Raw genomic sequence first — 22873 nt, forward strand, 5'->3', positions numbered from 1 at the left:
AAAGCGTTGCCATTTTCCGGTGGATCTAGAGAATAAGGCTATGTTGGAAATGAAGAAGCATAATTTGGATTGGGGCGGCGCATTATCTCTAACAGTGAATGACTTGAATTTTCTCGATGAGTTTTGCCTTAAATACTATGAAAGTGCAGCCTTGTATAAAGAGAAGATAAAGAAATACCATCATTAAAGGATTGAAAAGCGAGATTTTGTAACTATATATATTGTGCTACTATTCAACTCTAGGTTGCTCTTATTTCCAAGAAAGCTCAAGTCTAAATGGTTCGGAACATTTTTACTCAAGCAAGTGTTCCCACATGGAGAGGTGGAGCTAGAGAATAGTGAATGAACACGGTTAAAGGTGAAGAGACCGAAGGTCAAAGCTTTATCTTGGAAATGATGAAAGTATTCAACAAGTGATTGAGGCATATTATCTTGATGAAGTCTTAGTAATCAAGAAGCAAGCTTCATGTCGCAATGTTAAATGTCAAGTGTTACATGGGAGGAAACTCAAAGTGTAAAATGTAGCTAACCATTGGTTTAAAATTGTGATCAACTGTTTTCCTTTGTTTATTTTATTTCGTGTACAAACATAGTTAGTTTTAATGATTTTTTGTTGGTTTTAAGGTTGGCTAGATATAACATAGGCCCCGTGTCTAAAAAGTGTCCAAAAAATACAAAAAGAATTGCCTAGGGTTGTTACATGTGCAGGAGCTAAAGGCGAAATCTGCAGGTAATTCTCTCATATTTTCTATGTCATAAAGTTATCAACGATCCCCATTGACGGATCATCAATCAATCCACGGATCGTAAACAAGGTCTCATGAGTCAAAATCTCCAGCCTGCCGACCCGACCTGTATAACCTCATTTAAAATCCCAAAATTCAAATTTATTCGCCACTTTCATTTTAGAAACTCAAACTTTTTCTTCCCTTTCCAACTCCCCTAAATCACTCTTTCACTTCCATCAACCACCCACATCCCATACCCTTACCATTTCAACTTCCCTACTACCAAACCTTCCCCATCTCATTCCCAAAAGTTTGGTATTCGGGTTAAGTGACCAAAGGAAGTTTCTTGTGGTCGTATATCAAATTGTCGTCATACAACCATAAATCTATTCATTAGTTAAAAGGTAATACGATTTTCCCTCACTTTGAATTTTGATTCATAGATTGAATATAGGGAGTCAGGAGTCGGATCTTGACATAGGGTTTGTTTACTTAAAAATCATACTAAAAATTAAACTTGTGCGAACCATTGGTATGATGGGTGTCTAAATCCACCACCAATAAAATGTATATTTGCATATAAATTGTAAGTTCCGACCTAGAGTTCCATAGTTTGCCCCAAATAATCGTATATATTGCTAAATTGGAGCCCTATGAATGATGAACAAGATTATGATGTGTGAAGGTGCATAAGTATACTAGGAAAATATGAAAATAGTCACAATTATGGACCTTAATTTCTATGTGGTCTGCAACTTGGCACATATCTCATCCACGAGACCTCGTCTACGGGCCGTTGATTCATCGAGAGTGTTTATTAGGTTCGTGCATTAATAATCACCTGAATTGGACTAAGTGTTCAATCAAAAAATTTAGACTAAGTCCGTCAATTGATTTATGGACCGTTATGCACATCCATTGTTTTTATTAAGGACCATGCTTTTGGCCATCTAATCCACGGAAGGGCTTCACAAACCGTAGATCACTTTATGGACTTTCAACCCTACCCATCTACTATTAAATCAATACAAAGTCAAATTTTTTTTAATTTTTTCTTGTTATTCACTCATCATCCTAAATTTATTCTGAGTGTGCCCTTAGTCGTGTTGGTACTAATAACCCCTCGACATGTACTATGGCTCCCAAGAGGCAACTTATCTAAACAAAAAGGGGAAAATCTCAGTCAACTGCCCTGATCCTCTGGTTAGTTGATGAACTAACAGATTCAGATAGGGACTCAACCTATATTTCTCCGAGAACAAGAGCATTACCCAAAGCACCCTGGGCCACTAGGAGCACCCCCCGGTAGGTGAACCCTGACGTAGTCACTGCCTCCTAATCTGATGAGGAGCACACACTAATTGGGTTACCGACTAGGTTTCTTCTAGTTCTAAGGGTGGCTTCATATCTGGCTTAGAGTCAGCCATTGCTTCTGGCTCTGTGTCCGACTAGTATTCCGAGTTTGAGCTGGACCATGCTTCCAGCTCCAGCTCTAAGGGAGCCAATAAATCGGGTGACAATGAACAAATAGCTTCGTCTGATGAGGCTACTTGCTCAAAGTAGCACCAACACAATAAAAGGATGATCCTCTTCCAGTGGCTGGTGAACTAAAGAGATGGTGTGTCTAGGGTAAATGGAAGGTCTATACAGATGCCAAGATGCATAATGAGAGAGAGGTTATATCTTGACTTATTACTAAGTATTATAGAGTCCTCAAAAGGAGTCTGCATACAGTTCCAAAGGTGAATCAATTATTTAAAATCCACAAGTATGGATGGATGGCGTGTGATATCGGTACATACATCGAGGAGATTGTGCGGGAATTCTATGCTTCCTATGTAACCAATCTCCCAGGGCGATTCACAAGTTGTCCAAACCCACAAAAAAGGACGCTCGTACTTCCACAATCATCTAAGGATGCCGGGTAGACATCTCACAGTCCACCATCAACCGACTTCTACACGACCCTACTACTAATCCAGATTGGTTCCTCAAACACCACAGAGTTTGACTACGTATTGGACATAGTCCAGGGCGGTCACTTTCATAGGAGTGTAGAGAAATGGGAGGCAGTGAAGACATGATTGGCTCAATACATTACTATAGACGGAGAGCGTGCAAAGTGGGTCACAACATCCTGAGGGGGCATCAGAAATTCAACGCTAAACATTGTGGCCGAATTCTTCTCGTTGTTGATCCAAAACAGAGTCTCACCCATGAAAGATGACAACCAACTCACGCGCGATAGGGAAGTCATAGTTGCAGCACTAGTAGCTGGGTTAAATATTTACTTTGCCTATATGATACTGGAGGAGATTCACGAGAGTGCATTCAAGCCTACACTACTTACCCCTATCCGTGTTTGGTCTTTTCGATGTGCTGGGACTATTGTCTGCCGATATGGACCTGTGATAAACTGATTCGACCAACCAGAACACTACATATATGTCTCATCAGAGATGAGGCTAATATGGAAGCACCTCATAGAGAGCCTTAGGTTGAGGTCCCCCCCTTTGGAAAAAAAGTTGCAAATACGGTGGAGCATGCACAGATTACTGACCTCATAATAGCAGAGCACACTGAACATGTCGCTATCACGGCCCCCAGATCGTCTAGGTCTACACCTCCCACACTAGTAGCGGTTATCCCATGGCTAGAGTCCAGAAACTTGAGGCTCACATGACCACTTTGTTTCACCATATCCAACCTTCCATGCAGAAGTCCATGGCAGAGGCTAATGCCCGCATAGAAAAAGGGTCGCCAAGAAGACAGAGCAACAAATCCAGGCAGTTCACAAACACTTCCACATATTTGGTTGGAAGTAATTGCACGACCACCCCCCACCATGGACCTTGCCTCTATTCTAACAAAGTTGACTAGTATACTAGCATATATATGCCATTTTCAAGATGCATTAGGGTGAACCGGAATGCACCTATAAAGTTGTCTAAGGATAGTGTTGTTAAGTCCTTGTTCAAGGCACGTGTAGAGACACAACCTGATCCTACCCATGCTCGTGGCCAAATGCACTGTTCTAGACGTCCCGTTGAGGCTGTTGATGAGGATCAAGCCAAAAAAAGGTAGTTTATGTAGGAGGAGAAGAATAGGAGGGCATCCATAATAGATGAAGATATTCTCCAGATGAGGGTGCGTAAGGCGGCTTGTTGGGCGTCAAGTTTAGGGCCCGTGAGTGGAGATGTGAGCACTACAGAGGGTGCAGCTAGAACAACAAATGACAATATTGATGGTGTCATCCTTGTTTATGTGGGAGCTATTCAGGGTGACCTACTCCATTGAGATTTAGGAAACCGGACCCATCCGCATATTGATAGGTCTTCGACACTTTACAACCTCAGGTTTGGTTTACCAATTCCTTCAATTTTTTATTTTTCTGTGCATTAGGGACAATTGCACTCTATTTTGTTGAGGGTGGGGCAAAATCATTGTGAGTGATAGGGTGAAGTCTTATCAACCCAACTCACACTCCTCGCTTAGGGTTCTCTTTTTTGTGTTCTTTTCCCCAAGATGCTGTTTAAAACTTCTGTTGAACCGAAATGTATTAGGATTGTAGGTGTAGGAGCAAGGCATATTGAAGCATGATTTCTTGTGAATAAATGACACCCGTCAAAATTTTGTGTCATGTGATTGAATGTTTAATCTAGGATAGGTTGAATATGTTGGCTCTATGTATGACATGATAATGCACTAATTGCATGGCCCTACACTATAACTTTAACTGAGTAATTTGATAAACTGATAATGAAACGATGTATCGAGTGAGTGTGAGAATAATTAATTGTTTAATAGTTGGTGCCAAACTAGAACTTGTACGATTAGTCCTTCTAAGATAATCTACTCTAGAGGCTAGAAAGTGATCATAGACCCTTGTTCGAAATAGTCCACTATTAGCCTAAAGGATTCTGACCAAAAGCCTAAGTTTGAGGGCGGCTAATACAAAAAAAGTGACCTCATTCTTGGCCTTAACCCGGCATCGGGTATTCTGCACCATAACTCATGGAAAATCAACAAGTTGAGGGTGTCTATGAAAGAAAAAATCAAAAGAAAAATGGGAAAGAAGAAAGTTTCATGTTGAAAAGAATAGAAAGTGAAAATGAAACAAGATGTGACATTCTGAAATTTAAAAAAAAAACAAAAAGTATGTGCAAAGTTGAAAGTCGCATCCATGGTTACAAAGAAATAAAAAGGAAGAAGAAAAGAAAAAGTAGGATGTCGAAGTTAGGGAAAAAGGTAAAAGGTCTAATGTAATGTCAAAGAGGACAAAAAGTCACTAAAATATACCCAAATGTACCACACCTGACCCAGAACCTACTTACAAGCCAAGAACATCCTATAGTGATCCCATAGTCCAGTTCAGTGAATTTAAAAGTAGTGAAAATAATGGCAAGCCTATGGCATTGAACGTTGATTGTATTTATACTTACTTCTAAGCATGATTGTAAAACTAAATCCTTGTGCTGAAACATATGATGATTGTGTGAAAATGGAGGATTTCGTTTGAACTGAGGTCACTAGTTACATTGTTAGAAAATTAGTACCTTGGTGATAGGAAAAACAGTAAAGGCATTTGTTAAGTCGTAAATTAGTGTCATGTTATGATCCACATGAGTTATCTTATCAAGTTTGAAATTTGGTTGTGCACTCAAACTATGGTTTACCAGGATAAACAACTATGTGATTGCTCAAGCTTAAAGTGTCTTTTCCTATACAAGTGTCGTTTAGAAACGTAGTGCATCACTTGATGATAAACAACGAATTAAAGTTGGGGGTGTTGATGTACCATGCGCTTAGAGTATTTCTAATGCATTTTACTTAAGAGTTGTGTGTGTCTAGAGCCTTTTTGAAGTGAGTTTGATAGTTTGTATCATGTTTTGCAAGAAAGTTGTGGAGGCGCGAGACTAAAGAGACAACTGAATAAAATGCAAAAAATTGTATCCATGGAGTCAATCTACGAATCGTAGATCCATTGACGCATAATAGGTTGGCATCGTAGATAGGCAGCCTAGGCTTTGGAAGAAATCAGGGAAATTTGACCTAGTGTAGAATCACGAAAAGCGTTGAAGGTCCATCAATCAATTGACCGACTGTACTGCCATTGATTTATTCAAAGGAGGTTCCAATACTTGATTTATTGAAAATTCTAAGTATAAAGTCACGGAGGACATTGACAGACCGTTGTTTGGTTGACAGACCATATTGGTGGTCTATCATTTGATTTAGAAGAGTATTTTGAAGTTTAAGATATTTTCTAAGTCCTGGTTGTCAGAAGAGATTACGTAATGTATCCATTGACAGTCCGTCAATCTCATAGATTGAAGAAGCATTCGTAAACAACCATTCCTTTATTTTTTCCTTTTTAATTAGAAGTTTGTTTTCTATTAATACGGTATTAAACATCATTTTGGGGTGAGCAATATTATTATTGTTCAAGCTTTTGGCTTTGGAGATTAATTCTTTGCAACTCTAGTAAATTATTGATTTTCAGTTGTTATTTGAATATCTTAGTTTGCAATTCAAGTTGGAGTTATGGTTTTATCATTCTTAGTACGTAAGTGCATTATTTCATCATGTATAAACATGAATTGTTTTCTTGCTAATATGGGTAAATAAATCCAAAACTAGGGTTGTGGGAACCATGAGTGGTTAACAAAGTATGAATAGTAATTAAACAATTCTTGAATAGTGTGTTTTCAGGCATTGATAGTTCTTTCATATAGAAGTCTTTTTAATGAGTCAACGCGTTAGAACTCACATTGTTTCTACTTGTCGGACCGGATTTAGTTAATAAGAAAAGAATTATCAACATAGATTTAGTGTGACCCTATATAATAGTCAAGTTTGGATTGGTGTGAGGGTCAAAACTAAGTCATACATGGATGCAATATCTAATATGAGGTGAAGGTAAGGGTTAGTAACTTATATACACCTAGAAGAATCAAGGTGTGGGGTGAAATTCTCTAAATGCTGAACCAGGAATTTAGAGATGTATAACTTATCACTTTGCATGTAATACACTAGGAAGGGATTGCTATTACTAGGATTACCACGTTATGAGCTTGTGGGGAACACTTACACCCTAGTTACTTTTCCACCTTGATAACAATCTAAGTTGACCTTTGCTTACTGAATACTCTTATAACTTTAGGAATTTAGTTCACAACCCCCCCCCCCTTTGGCTAAATTATTTCAGAAATACCTTGACTAAAAAGATAAAATCCTGGGTTAAAGTTAAGTCTAAACCATATTCCTCATGGGATCGACCCCAACCTACTAGTTGGATAGTTTACTTGATAACGATCACTTATGCTTCTTTCTAGAGGTGTAATTTAAGTGTATTAAATTTTGGTGCAGCTGCCTCGAAATAAGGCTTTTAGATTAAGTTTAACTACAATATTGAACTTTAGTTAAATATTTCCTAACTTCATTTTTCCTTTTTTTTTGGTCTCTCTTATGTTCTTACTCTAGTGTATGCCAAGTACACATAGCAGAAGCAAACCACTCACTTCTTATGATCCAGAATTGGGTAGAACTTTGCATAGAATGAATAATCAAAGAGTCCAAATTGTTCATATCGGAGGACGATTAGGTGGTGGAGTAGGGCTGCAACCACCATGGGAATTCAATAAGTTAATAAGGTTCTACCTGGCAAGAGATTACGAGAAACACTAAGGCCCTAAGACCCTTAAGGATAATGTCTGAATCGTAATAGAAGGGTCGGTATAAACATCGCCGAGTCTAATGGACCTCTCGTCCTTCCACCTCTACCTCCAAGGGATACGTTTTTAGTGGCCAATAGCTTGATGCATATGTTTACAACAAGGGGTTTATTTGCAGGTTTGCTAGCGGATGACCCACATGCTCACATAGCCAAGCTAAACTATGTTTGCAAAAGTTGCATAGGTCGATTTGATTGGATATAAACGTGATTGGGTTGAGGATGTTCCCGTTATCATTAGTCGTAGATGCTTCTATATGGTTCAATGAAATATCCTATAAATGTATCTATACATTACATCAATTGACAAAAGCATTCCTAGCATAATCTTTTCCAGTGTCCAAGAAGCTGAACAAGAAGGAAAAGTTCAACAACTGCATAGCTCAACCTAGAGAGTTTGTGAATTGTTTTTGGGGTATATTCATTGCCTTCATGAGAGGAGTCCCAAATCGTCGTATCAATGATGAATTATTGAAGGAATACTTCTATCAAGGGCTGGATGACAATGGAAAAGTAGTACTTGATACTATTACAGAAGGTTCGTATAGAGAATGCTCATGGGATTTGATCACAGAGAAAATGGAGAAGATATCTCACAAAAACAAAGCTTGGAGCAATAAAAAGTTAGACACGAAGAGCAACACCTTTGTTGTTCAAGATTCAAACAATCCAGTCAAAGATGAGAGTCATGAAAAGATGGCGCAGATGAGAACTGAGTTTGATTGGTGCTAAAACATGTGAATGGAAGGACAGAAAAGGTGAATGCGGTGAAATATTTGACTATACCTCCACCAACGGTAGAAGAGTCTTTTTATGAAGAGGATGTGTATGAAGTAAATGATCAGACGGAGGGGTTTGGACCGAATTCCCAAGTGTCAAAAATGGATAATTGGGGCTAAGGTCAAGGAAACCAAGGTCAGAACTATTGAGATTACAACCGAGAGGGTTAATATGTTCGAAATAGGAACTACAATTGCGACAATAATTTTAACTTGAATAACAATGACAACAGAAATGATCAAGTTGGACCTTGTGTTCCTCCTCAAAATAGGGAAGCTTCTTCTAGGGATGTTGGGGTAACCTAGATCAAATTGAGGATATCATACAAAAGATGATGAGCAGGTTTGATACGACTGATGAGAATATGAGGGAAATGAGAAACAATTTATATGATATTGGTCAAAAGGTTGTTGCCCACGCAATGTCAATCAAGCATCTTGAGCTACAGATGAATCATTTGTCTACCACTGGGAACGTAAGGAAACAAGGTACTCTCCCAAGCAACACCATCAAGAATCCAAAGAACGATTGGCATTGTATGAAAGTAACCACTTGAGGCGTCAACCAATCCTTTGATCCCCCTATGGCGTCTAGGGTGGATATTGAAACTAAAGAAGATATCAAGGTGATAGAGATGAGTGGAGGGTCTGCGACTGTGATGGAAAAGGAAAAGGAAATAACTCAGAAGGTTGTCCTTATACCTATACCTCCAACACCATTCCTACAAAGATTAGTGAAGAAGATCGAAGAAGGTAAATACTGCAAGTTTATAATTATCTTGAAGCAACTCTCCATCAATGTCCCTTTGATAGAGGTTTTAGATAAAATGCATGGGTATGCGAAGTTCATGAGAGACATTGTGACAAATAAGAGGACAGTGACTTTTGAAGATGATGATAGATTTCCACATTGTAGTGCTATTGCGAGAAGGACCTTGGTACAAAATAAGGAGGATCCTGACGCCTTCACTATCCCATGTACTATCAGGTTGTAATATGTTGCTAAGGCATTGTGTGATATTGGTGCGAGCATAAAACTCATGCCCTTGTGAATTTGTAAGAATCTAGGTTTAGGGGATCCAAATCCCACTGCGATACGACTACTTATGGCCGACATGGTGAAAATACCAATTGGTATACTCCACGATATTCTAGTGAAAGTTGAGTCATTTATCTTTTCGGTTGATTTTGTGATTCTTAATTGCGAGGTTGATTTTGAGGTTTTTATCATCCTTGAGAGGCCATTCCTTCCTATTGGGAGTGTTGTGGTTTATATGGAAAAGGGGGAGATGAAATTCTGGCTAACAAATGAAGAAACTATGTTTGATATTTGCAGGTTAATAGAGCACAGTGGCGAAGTCTAATCGGTGTCTGCGATAACCTATAGAGTTGACAGTGTGTTTGAAGTGCAGATTGAAGAAAAGTTAGCGGTTGAGTCACTAGCAACAATTATGATGAACTTTGAGAATGATGGCATAGAAGACTATGATAAGTGGGTGGATACATTAGAGTGATTTGAGTACCGGTCAAAACCAAAGAGGATGGACCTAGACATAAAGAATCATAAATTACCACCCGCAAGACCATCTATTGAGGAAGCATCGAAATTAAAGCTTAAGGCTCTACCACCGCATTTGAGATATGTATTCTTTCGCATGAATGAGACACTCATAGACATAATTGCATCAAATCTTAATGGGCGACAATTCGAGTGTTTTGTAGCAGTGCTAAAGAGGTTCAAGTGATCTATAGGGTAGACTATTACAGATATTATCGAAATTTCCCCCGATATTTGTTGTGACAAAACTCAACTCATGTCGGATTATAAGCCTATATCGAGCATCAGAGAACATTGAATCCGCCTATGCAAGAGATATTGAATAAGGAGATTATTAAATGGTTGGATGTTGGAGTCATTTAGCCCATCGTAGATAGTAGTTGAGTATGCCTTGTTAGTGTGTACCCATGAAGGGTGAGAGTATTTTGGTCTAAATTAAAAAACGATCTTGTTTGGATTCAATCGATGAACGGATGGAGAGTTCGCATGGATTACAGATTGTTGAATGTGTGGACAATAAAAAGACCATTTCTATATGCCCTTCATGGATCATATGTTGGATAGGCTTGCAGGAAAGGGATGGTATTGCTTTCTTGATGGATATTCTGCCTAAAATCAAATCTCAATCGCTCCGCAAGACCAAGAGAAGAACGCACTCACTTGATTCTTGTGGGACTTTTGCATTCAAGAGAATGCCATTTGGTTTGTGTAATGAACAAGCCACCTTCCAGCGTTGTATGATGTAGATATTCTCTTATATGGTGGAGGACACTATTGAGATGTTCATGGATGATTTCTCTGTTGTGGGCGACTCCTTTGATCATTGCTTAGACCACCTAGTCGAGGTACTCAAAAGATGCAAAGTTTGCAATTTGGTATTGAATTGGGAGAAGTGTCACTTTATGGTGAAATAAGGTACTATGCTAGGCCATGGAATCTAGAGTAAGGGTATTGAGTTCAATAGGGCCAAAGTTTAGGTGATTGAAAGGCTTCAACCAGCCATCTCCATAAAGAGTGTTAGGAGTTTTAGGGCACGTCGATTTTTATAGAAGGTTCATAAAAGATTTCTCAAAAATTGCTCACCATTTTTCCAAGCTGCTTGAAAAAGAGAGTAAATTTGATTTTAATGATGCTTGTCTGATAGAATTTGAAGAGTTGAAGAAGAAGTTGGTCTCTAACCCCATCATTATTGCTCCAAATTAGGGCGAACCCTTTGAAGTCATGTGCGATGCTAGTGGGTGGCGCTTGGTGTGGTACTGGGGAAAAGGTATTAAGAGATAATTTTCCTTATTTACTATGAAAGAAAAGTCCTAAATTCATTCCAAAAGAATTACAGGGAGACAGAGCAGAGCTTCTTAATGTAGTGTTTGCTTTGGAGAAATTTCACTCTTATTTTCTTGGCACAAAGGTGATAGTGCACACCGGCCATTCGGCGTTGAAGTATTTGATGGCCAAAAAGTATAATAAACGGCGACTCATTAGATGGGTGTTGTTGTTTCAAGAATTTGATTTGTGGTAAGAGACCCCAAGGGGACAGAGAACCAAGTTGCCAGTCACTCGTCTAGATTGGAGGATGAAGCCTTACTCGAGCATGGTGACAAAGCTGACATCAATGGTATGTTTCCCGATGTAAAGGTATTGGTTGCATCCGATGACCTCATTCCTTAGTTTACCGACATTACCAATTATTTGGCAAGTGATGTGGTGCCTTCAGATCTATCATTTCACCAAAAGAAGAAGTTTATGCATGATGGTATTATTCATCCTTGTGTGACCGAAGTTGAGATGGTGAGTGTTCTTGAGGCGATCATTCATCGCCTTTTGGTGGGCATCATAGTGGTGTTCAGATTGCACACAAAATTTTGCAGTGTGAATACTATAGGTAAACCATTCATCAAGACTCTCATGATTTTGCCAAGTCTTGTGAGAGTTGCGAGAGAGAGGGTTGAATTACAATGAGGCAAGATTTTACCAAAATAATATTTTTTCAAAAAAATTTCCTTCATGATTAGAAAAAAACAAGACTAAAATTTCACACACACACACACACGCACGCACGCACGCACACGCACATGCACACGCACACACACACACACTTGTAGATTTCTTTCAACTAAAATTGTAAGGTATACTTTTGAATAAATTTTTATTTATAACTTGAAATATAGATTAAGAGTCTAAAACATGATTAATATCAAGTGTTATGTTAATCCATATTTATTATTATTTTATGTCCTAAATGAAAAATAGAAATAATATATTGTTATATCATTTATATATAGATGGAGATTTTCTACTAGAGTTTATTATTAATTACTGTATCTTTCTATTTTTACTTGAATTTGTCCATTTACAATCTAATTAAATATTTTTGTCATCGGCATGAGAATATTAAACTTTTGAAGGTATATTTCTTTGACCTTTTTTTAATGTTTTATTTTATATTTTTATTTAACCGTCATTTATTTTTTATATATGTAGAAAAAGAATGTGAATCCCACTAAGGATTTTAATCCTCAAGTGCCAAAAGGTTCAAAATGTCATAAACCAAGGATATATAATGATACATTTGTTGTATAACCAAATGGATGACATGTGAACATTCTTTAAAGAGTCATTATTTACTTTATTAATATGATGACAAGTGGGGCCATCCATGTTTGAGGTGTAACTACTTAGCCAAATTGATAGCCTATCAATGGTCAAGTGTTTAATTTATTTTCTCCTATTGGCTATAAATAGTCATTGTGTTTTTCACAAAAATATAAAGAAAAATTTGGCATACATTATTATACTCTTTATTTATTTATTTTTTATTTTAAGTTTATTATTATTAATTTGTTAGCTACTTATTTTATAATACTTTATCAGCACAAGACTTTGTCAAGTTGAACTACTTTAAATAGGAAAAAAGGGTAAGAATTCTATTTTTCTATAAAATGTCTAATATTTCTAAACTTGAATTTGTTGTCTTGGATATATCGGGCAAATGATACTTTTCTTGGATACTAGATGCTTAAATTCACTTAGATGCAATGGGTCTAGTAGAAACCATCAAAGATAATAATAAGACATCCAGTCAAGAATGTGCAAAAGTTATGATATTTCTCCATCACCATCTTGACGAGGGGTCGAAAATATAATATCTCACTATAAAAGACCCCCTTGTACTGTGGAAAAATTCAAATGATAGATATGACCACCTGAAGTTGCTCATTCTATAACAGGCACATCATGATTGATTTAATTAGAGATTATCTAACTTTAAAAGTATAATTGAATATAATTCTTTCATGTATACAATTATATCACAATTAAATTTATGCGGAGAAGAGGTCACTGAACATGATATTAAATTTATGCGGAGAAGAGGTCACTGAACATGATAAGCTTGAGAAAACATACTCCACATTTCCTGCCTCGAGTATGCTCCTACAGCATAATGACATTTAATAAAAAAATTATAAAAGTTGACCTATTGGTTCTATAACGCTCCCTGAGGTGAATCAGACAAATTATCACCAACTAGGAAGAGGTTGTGGCTCCTATAGTGGTCGTGGCTCCGATCATGGTCATGGTCGTGGTTGTAAAATAAATTATAATAATGAAGTTTCCATCTTGCACCGAAAAGTGAAGAAATATATAAAATAAAGGGTGAGAGACAAGAAGTGATACAAAAGAAAAATTTAGTAAGTGTATGTCATCGATGTGGAGGAAAGGGGCACTGGTCGCGTACTTGTCGATCATCTAAGCATCTGGTTCAGCTTTATCCTTGAAAAAGGGTGATAATAATCCAGAAGTAAACTTTATCTCTGAATATAATGTTGAGTCCATGCATAAGATGAATAATAATGAGGAAGCAAATGTTGAGCCTATGCATCTAGATGTAGTTGATTTTTTTGTATTCCCTGAAGGAAAAATAATCAGTGATGATCCCGCAATAATCTAGATAATTTTCATTTCCTGTTTATTTGTATTAGTTTGTGTGTTTGCGTTTTCTAATCCTTGTAAATATATTAACCCTATTTAATATTAATATTTTACTTTGCTTACATCTATTTTGAAGAAACTAGCCCAAAACGTTGTTTAGATCAATGATCAATCATGAAGATATTGGTGTAACTGATAGTTGAACAAGGCACACCATATTCAAAGATGAGAAATACTTATCTTACTTGCTTAGAAGAAAAGGAAATGTTACTACAATTTCTGATAATTCGAACTTAATAAAGGATCCAGAAGAGCATCTATATTCTTGCCTAAGGGGACAAAACATGTTATAGAAGATCCATTGTTCTCTTCTAAATTCCCAAGAAACTTGTTAAGTTTTAAAGATATTCACCGAAATGGATATCATATTCAGACGATAAATGAAATGAATGTTAAATACCTTGGCATTACAAAGATTGTCTCAAACCAGAATATTATAATTCTTTGCCATAGATATTTCAAGAAAATAATTCAAGAAACTCAAGAAATGTTTCTCTTGATTGTTTTACCTTATTCTTCCATGTATGTGAGGCTAAAATAGTGTTGGACTAGTTCGTACTCATGTCCTACATCTACTTTCAAATAAGTAAAAAAAAACTAAGATTCTACCACTAGATTTGAGTATTCTTAAAATGAGATTTTAGTTATTTGTTCTTTTTGAAATTCTATTCCTAAGTATTAAGTTTCTATTTCATTGATATCATTGAGTTGATTGTCATGTCTATAATTCAGCATGAACCCTATATTGAGTCATAAATCTTGAAAAGTTTTTCAAAGCCACCACTTGAGTTTTAAACTTATTTTTGAGAAAGTAAAGATATATATATATATATATATATATATATATATATATATACACACACACACACACACACACTCTCTCTCTCTCTCTCTCTCTCTCTCTCACGCACACATATATGCATAAGTACCTATGTTAATTATTGAACTGAACGATAAGTTCATAAGTTCATGTTTTCAAGAAGGTAAATATGTGTAATGTTGTCAAAAGTATTTCAAACAATGTAAGAAGTTCATACTTTAAATTAGTGAATTGAGCATGAAGTTATATTAATTAGTTTGGGAGTAGTATCGAGCATCGAGTTGGGTTAGAGTATTTTATGATTCGGATGTCCCATAGAACTACATAGACACCGTAGCATAGGTAGCATTGATTCTTCATGCAACTCCTCACTGCCTCTGTGAAGGATGATTAGATGGATCCATAATCATGATATCATCCTATATATAAGATGGGCCTTTGTGATGTATTGTGAGTTTATGGTATTTCTAATGCATTTCACTTGAGAGTTGTGTGTGTCTAGAAACTTGTTGAAGTGAATATGATGGTTTTATATCATGTTTTTAAAGAAATATGTTGACGCGTGAGATTAAAGAGACAATTGAATAAAATGCATAAAAGGGTATACACGGAGGAAATCGATGAATCATAGAGCCATTGACATCCCGTAGACTTGCATCTTAGATAGGCACCCCAAGCTTTGGAAGAACTGAGGAAAATCTTACCAAGTGTGGAACCACATAAAGCGTTGATGGTCTGTTAATTAATTGACTGGTCGTATTGATCAACCGTCGATTTATTCAGAGAGGGTTCCAGTACCTAATTTATTGAAGATTCTAAATGTGGAGTCACTGAGGGAATTGATGGACCTTCGATTGGTTGACGGACCATACTGGTGGTCCTTCATTTGATTCCGAGAAGGAGGCTTTTTAAGGGCTAAAATATTTTCGAAGTCGTGACTGAAGGAAGAGAATTACGAACCACCTATCCATTTACGGTCCCTCAATCAGTCTCGTAGGTTGAAAACGCGTTCCTGAACCAACTTTTATTATTTATTTTCCTTTTTAATTAGGTGTTTTTCTATAAATAGGGTATTAAACCTCGTTTTTTGGGTTCGCAACTATTACTATTATTCAAGTTTTTGGCTTTGGAGATTAATTCTTTGTAACTTTAGAAAATTATTGATTTTCAGATTTTATTTGAAGATCATGTTTTGCAATTCAAGTTGCACTTCTGGGTTTTTCATTCTTATTACGTAAGTACATGATTTCTTCATCTATAAACATGATTTGTGTTCTTGCTTATATAGGTAGCTAAATCCGCAACTAGGTTGTGGGAACCATGAGTGATTAAAAAAGTATAAATAGTAACTAAACAATTCTTTAATAGTGTTTTTAATGCATTGTTACTCTTTCGTGGATAAGTCTTTTTAACGAGTGCACACATTAGAACTCTCCTTGTTACTACTTTCTTGACCAAGAAGGTAGTTAATAAGAAATGAATTGTCAACACAGATTTAGTGTGAACTATCTAATAGTCTAGTTTAAATTGGTGTGAGTCTAAAAACTAAGTCATACATTGATGCAATGTCTAATACAAGGTAAAGGTAAGGGTTAGTAACTTATACACACGTAGTCGGACCAAGGTGCGGAGAAAAATTCTCTAAATGCAAGACAAAGAATTTAGAGATACATAACCTATCACTTTGCATGCAGTACACTAGGAAGGGATTACTATTACTAGGATTACCACGTTATGAGCTTGTGGGGAACATTTACACCCTTGTTACTTTTCCACCTTGGTAACAACTGAAGTTGACCTTTGCTTACTTAATACTCTTATAAATATAGGAATTTGTTTCACCCCTCCTCCTTTTAGTTAATTGTTTTGGAAATACCTTGACTAAAAAGATATTATCGTGGGTTAAAGTTAGGTCTAAACCATATTCCTCGTGGGATCGAACAGAATCTAATAGTTGGGTTTAATTGATAACGATTGCTTATGCTTCTTTAGGGAGGTGTAATTTGAGTGTATCAGCTTGCAACGTGCGCCGGGACGTTGTATCATTGTTAGGCTCATAGTAATGGTTGTTGGTTAGAGGAAATCCCATAAGTAAAGTACATTATTTTCATGTTTCTTTAATTGTATATTTTAATGCAAAGCTTAAAAGGTTTTCACTTCGAATTCCTGTTTTGATTCTGTTGAGTTGTTTCCATTCATTTTGTTATTTATTTACTTAATCATACTACATACTCGTACATTTCATGTACTGATGTTATTTGACCTACAAACTTTTATGAGGTAGATATAGGTGTTCATTATTATCAACAAGTATTTCGTTGAGATCATTCTACACTCCAGTTAGCTTTGTGAAACTCCTTGTATTCTAGAGGGCTTCACAGTTACTCTCCAATTAGTAGTTTTAAGGTGTGGTGGGTCTTTTGCTGACATCCTTTCTTACTAATAGAAGCTTCATTGATAGACATTATAGAGAGTCTTTCAATTTTTAGATAATTTATTTAAACTTATGTTTCTTATTAAGTATATTCAATAAGGTTTTGATATTTAGAAAATTGTTTTTGAATGTTTCTTTTAGTTTGACACTTATGTATGGTTGAGTTAGTCTTCCACTTGTAGTCAACCATGATGAGAGTTTTCTTAGGACCAGAGATAGTTTTTGGGTGACGGCCATGTCCAGGATATAGGCTTAGGTCAGGACAAACTTCGTATCAGAGCAAAAAGTTCAAGTGTCATAGGGTGTATATGAAGCCGAGTCATTATGAACTTATTTATGATTGTGAGGGCCATAATTCTATAAATAAGGGACTACAAACATTTAGAAAAGTTTTCCTTCTTTCATACTCTAAATTGTGCAATAGAGCTATGTCATAGAGACTTATTTTAACTCGTGTGTTCTCATATCCATTCAACTACCCCTCATACTAGAGGTAATTGATCAGTTTCTCTTAGCAAAGTATTGAGGTAGTCATGAGACTGTCTCGGAGTGCTTGAAGTGTTGAGTTCGTGAAACTGCACTCACATTCATGTGAATCGTGCATTTAAGATAAAATCGAGTTGTACTCTTTTCTCTAATCCATGTTTCAGATGAGATCCTTATGAGTAAGTATGTTTAGAGCTTGGGTAGTATTCTCATCATAAAAAGGTAGCATGAACTATGAAATTATGAGTAATAGTAGTGAAAGTTCCCAGAGTTTGAGGAAAATATGCAGAGGTTTAGTAATCTAAGGAAAGGAGATAGTGATGGGGAAAATTATATTGTTGCAACCATGCACCCAACCAATTATTAGTGATGAGTTCCTTTATGAGTGAAATAAGGAATAACAATCTTGTAGAGAGTTCTCGATAGAAGGAAAATGAGTATTCACTATTCATGATAAGATTGAGTATATTTTAACCAAAATCGAATTTATGTCGATATGTCGTGTTATAGGAAACTAAATTCATGTGTCGAATAAGAGAACATAGAATTCATAAAGTGGTATATCAAAACTTGGCTTATGATTTGCTTGAGAGGGTCATGATGTTCATAAAGTTATAGAACTAATTAAGTAATGAGGTATAATAAGTTAGAAAATAGTACTTAAGATGTGAAAAGGGGGATGTAGAACAGTTTAGAGATATAGAATATGTCCATAACTTTCAAGTGTCACCTTTAGACCTAATGGGGAAGATTATAAGATGGAAAATCAAGTCAAGTGTTGAAAAAAAGATAATACTGAGCTCAATAATGTATGAAAGATGTCTTCTTAGAGATCTTTTAGTAGTGGAGTGATGTTAGAAGAAGAAGATTAATTTTTTCATCGTGATAATGATGGTGTGATAATTCTACTCAAGGTATAAACAAGGAGGAAGAGGAGGATGAGGCTATACTATGAGAAATAGTTAAATGAAAGCCCATAGTTGGTTCGAGTAGTAATGTGGGAAATTCTAGTTTGTATGGAATGGATTATGAGAGAATGATAACTTCTTAGGAAGTTGGTTAGTAAGAGTCCATTGAGTCCTTAGAATACTAAAATTAATGTGGTGTTGTTAAACATTGGGTGGTTCTTAATATGAGTCAAGTGTTGATTAAATATGGTGGGAAAGAGTAATATTCATGGAACCTATCGAGGAATAGAACCTTAGGATTTTGGTTTATCTTGAATACAACAAGAGTGTGCCATTAGACTCAGATTCGGTAAGAGAAGTCATGTACCCTTGTAGGAGCTATGTTTTGCAGCCAATGAGGCATAGTTTTCCTATTCATACGTCATGCCCAAATTTCCTTTGTTTTAAATAAGGTAATTTCATAGAGAATGTGACTATGTTGGCAACAACATCATTCTTGATTCAGGTGCTATATGAAGTGCCAAATCTCGGTACGAATCAATCCAGCATGTGTTATCAGACAAGTTAATGAGTCAAAATGCATAGTGAGAGTAACTCTGTTCCATAATTAGTCCAATTGTTATTCGAGGATGAATGATCCCAAGGGAGACATAATGTAAAAGCATGGAAATGTTCTGAATTAAGACTCAAACCTTCTTCATGAGTAGGATTTTACCAAGAAATTTTAAAAGTCTTAAGCATTAAGTTCAGGTCACTAGATATAGCACCTTGCGTTCCAAAAATAATTAAAGAGAATTCATTCAAGTCATTTCTTAATTCTTTTAAGTTTTGGGTCATGAAACATAAATGACTATAAATATCAGTACATAATAAGTTTAGAGACCCACAAGATATGAAATGAAATATCTTTGAGCCCGCTTTCTAACGCTACCATAATTGCTAATTTTCGAGCTCGTATGAAGAAGATATGCTATTTTGAAGTCAGGTTGTCCAATATGGAAAGTTACCCAAAAATAAGATGGGTATATGAGTCTTTTACTTACCCCCACTTATTATAAACATAAATTTCACCCAATTAAGGGTCTAAACTTATTATAATCAGTTTTATTCTTCCCTAAAAGCGTTTAGAGTTTTAGAGTAAAGATTCAAGAGGAAATAAAGTTCAAAGTTTCAAGCGATCGTTCAAGAAATTCAAGATTTCGCCAAGTACCTAGTTCTTGTAGGTATGTAATATTTTATAGTGTTGGGTTTCTTTACCCAAACACGAATCATGAGTTTCTTTTGAGAATCGATCCATAAATATTGAGAAATTAATTTCTTGATGAGCTCTTAATAAGTGTTCTTGAAGTTTCCTTATTGATTAAATTTTGATGTAAAATTCTACATGGGTCAACACCAAACGACCATACCTCTTAGCATATAAAGAGTTACCTGACTCATAACCTATCAAATTAAAACTATTAGAATCTACTTTCTAACATCAGAAATTTTCACATCAATACAATTTCTAAGTAAAAAGTTATGGACATTTCAGAAACCTGATACAATGTTGCTATTTAAGCATATGTTTCATACTATGTATATTCATCAAGATTTTGAGATTCAACAAACTTTTTTAAACATTTATTTCAATTTGATTCTTATGTATGCTTGATCTGGTCTTCCGCTTGTACTCATCCAAGATGAGAGTTCACTTGGGGACAAGAAATGGTTCTTAAGTTTCGGCCACATTTAGGGTGCAGGCTTGGGTCATGAAAAACTTAATTACCTACAGAAGTAAAGACTGATAAGGGTTATAATAGGACTTTGGGAGTGACATCCAATTTCGTGGAAACATAAGGAGTCACAAAGAGAAGTATGTCTCCTAGATCTAAAAATATATCAACATTAAACAAAAAGACTCATAATATACTAGGGACTAAATTAGGAGAACCTTCTTGATCTTTTTGAGTCTAACAAGAATAGAACTTATTTTTGTGTTGTCCGCCATCAATGCTAGATGAGGTACCCAGCTGGGTCGGGTGACCTATTGGAATATTAAAATGGTCTTACAAACGAACATCTCTACCCTTGCAAATTGCATATGGACAATGTAACATCTCGCAACTCGAAATATCTATAAAAAGTCTAAGAAATAAAAAAATAATCACGTTTTGAAAGAAAAGGGAAAAATCATGAAATTTCCAGAGTTTTAAAATTGAGTTTTGGGCACTTTCAAACGGTCATAACTCCTACCACAGGAGAAGTTAGAGTGAGTTCTTTATAGGGTTGGAAATAACTGGGAAGATCTTTCCAATGGAACCAAATTTGCTCTACATACATGTCATTGAGGGAGATATATCTTTCAGAAGTTGGGTTGCTAGATTGAGAAAAGTTTCAATCCGAATTTTAGAAAGGGTAAAGTAGTCTTTTCACCTTATTATTTTCTAATTCGTTTTAAGGGTTTATTAGGGGTAAAACTAAGAATCTTTTAGAAAATTAGATAATCTCGGGACAAAAGAAAAGAGAAGAAGGAGAAAGGAGAAAACACCAAGAATCCATCAAGAACGCTGAGGTTTCGCAAGTGCAATTCATTGGGGTGAACCTTATCGAGGTATGTGAGATCTTTCTATATTGATTTCATTCACCCACACACCAACATGTTTAATTCAACGAGTTTTGAATAGATTTAATGATGAATATTGAAGTTCTTGATGAACAATTGTTCAATTGTTGTTGGTTGAATTGTAGCATGCCTTTAGTTGATTCGATTAGTGTTTCCAGGTTCTTTCTCAAGTTGAATCTATATGGTATTGAGTTTATTAGTAATCCTAAGTTATTTGGGTGAGATCGTTGTAAGTTTAGTTGGCATAGAGATGAAAAATGGAGAAGAAAAGTTGGAATTCCCGTCTAACATACACTAGGGTGCCGCGCCTGGCAGAGTCCCTTAGGGCAGGACCTATCTGACAGGCACTAGAACACCACGCCAGCAAGAGTGCCTCAAAATAGAGTCTATTCGTCAGGCTCGAGCTCTCCGCGCCTCTTAGAGCACCAAGGTCACATAAATACCCCATTATTTCCCTATCTTTTAGTACTAGTTCCTAAGTGATGTACGCACGTTCGTTAGTTGATTCAAACACTCTAAATAGAATCTAAACATCATGAAATCATCCATAAACATGAGATCATGACCAACGAATCCATAATCCAATTCGAGGAAAGCTAAGATTAAAGTCAAAGGAGTTAAGAGTCAAGTCTAAAAGTTAAGAAGCAAGTCAAAGTGAGTTCCTAATGTTTCCAAGAGTATTTAACAAACATTTTAAACTTTTTTTTGAGGATGAACTTACAAGTTAAGCATTATTAAAGAGTTTAGTTCATTCTCAAAAGTTATGAGGGGACTAAGTAATCCCTAAGAGTTACAAATGCTTTCACATTTAAACAAGTAAAGAACCTTCGGGCTAGATTATTTATAGAAGTAATAGCTTTATAAAATGAAGCAAGCAGGCAAACTATGATTTCCAAGAAATCTTTTAAATTTATGTTTTGAGAACTAATCTCAAACTACAAAATCAATATGTTTTAAAAACATAGGACACAATATTTTTTTTGGAGTAGTATTGAGCACCGATGTGTGGATGCAAGTTCATATTAACTCAAGTCTCGTGAAAACCATATAGCCGTCATGGGTAGAAGAGGTTCATACTTTTTAGACAAACCCTTTTCACAGTATACTAGTTGATACATTAAGTAGTTCAGGTTCTATACTCTATCAAGGTTAGGATGGGTGGGCACCATGGGCCGAATAATGTTGTATCATCACTATATATCTTAAGTGATGGTTTTCATTTAGAGAAGCTCCCACAGAAGTTATTATATTTTCATACAAATTATATATTTGTATTTTTACATACATCTCACAGATTATTTGTATCCTTGTGTACATTCAGAGTTTTCACCATGTTTTCAGTTAGTTTTCTTTATATTGCACATTACTTTTAAATTGCATTATATTGAAATGAGTAGTTATTCATGAGTTGAACAGAGTCAAAGTAAGTATTCCTTCTTACTCCTTTTCCAACTTAAGTGTTGTTTTAGAATTTCAACTCACGTACTCGTACATTCAATATATTGATGCCACTTTTCAAGCACTGTATAATGATGTAGACTCAGGGGTAACTAGGATCAACATTTGGTTTGTAGTTAATCTAGTGAGCAGCTTAGAGTCAGTGCTAAGCCTCCTTGCATTCGGAGGACTCTTTATTTTTTTCAGTCATTTTCAATTATTGAATATTGTGGGGTTAGTCCCAACATTCATCTTATTAATTTTAGAGGCTTCATAGACTTGTAGTGTTAGTTCTGGTCTTTTCATTGCACTTGTAAAACGAATGAGATTTAGCTGCCAATTTTTCCAAACTATTAAACTTTAAGTATTTCCATTGAAAAATTTATTTACAATTT

The sequence above is a fragment of the Solanum lycopersicum genome, chromosome 7 (assembly GCF_036512215.1).
Source record: "Solanum lycopersicum chromosome 7, SLM_r2.1".
Taxonomy (NCBI): domain Eukaryota; kingdom Viridiplantae; phylum Streptophyta; class Magnoliopsida; order Solanales; family Solanaceae; genus Solanum; species Solanum lycopersicum.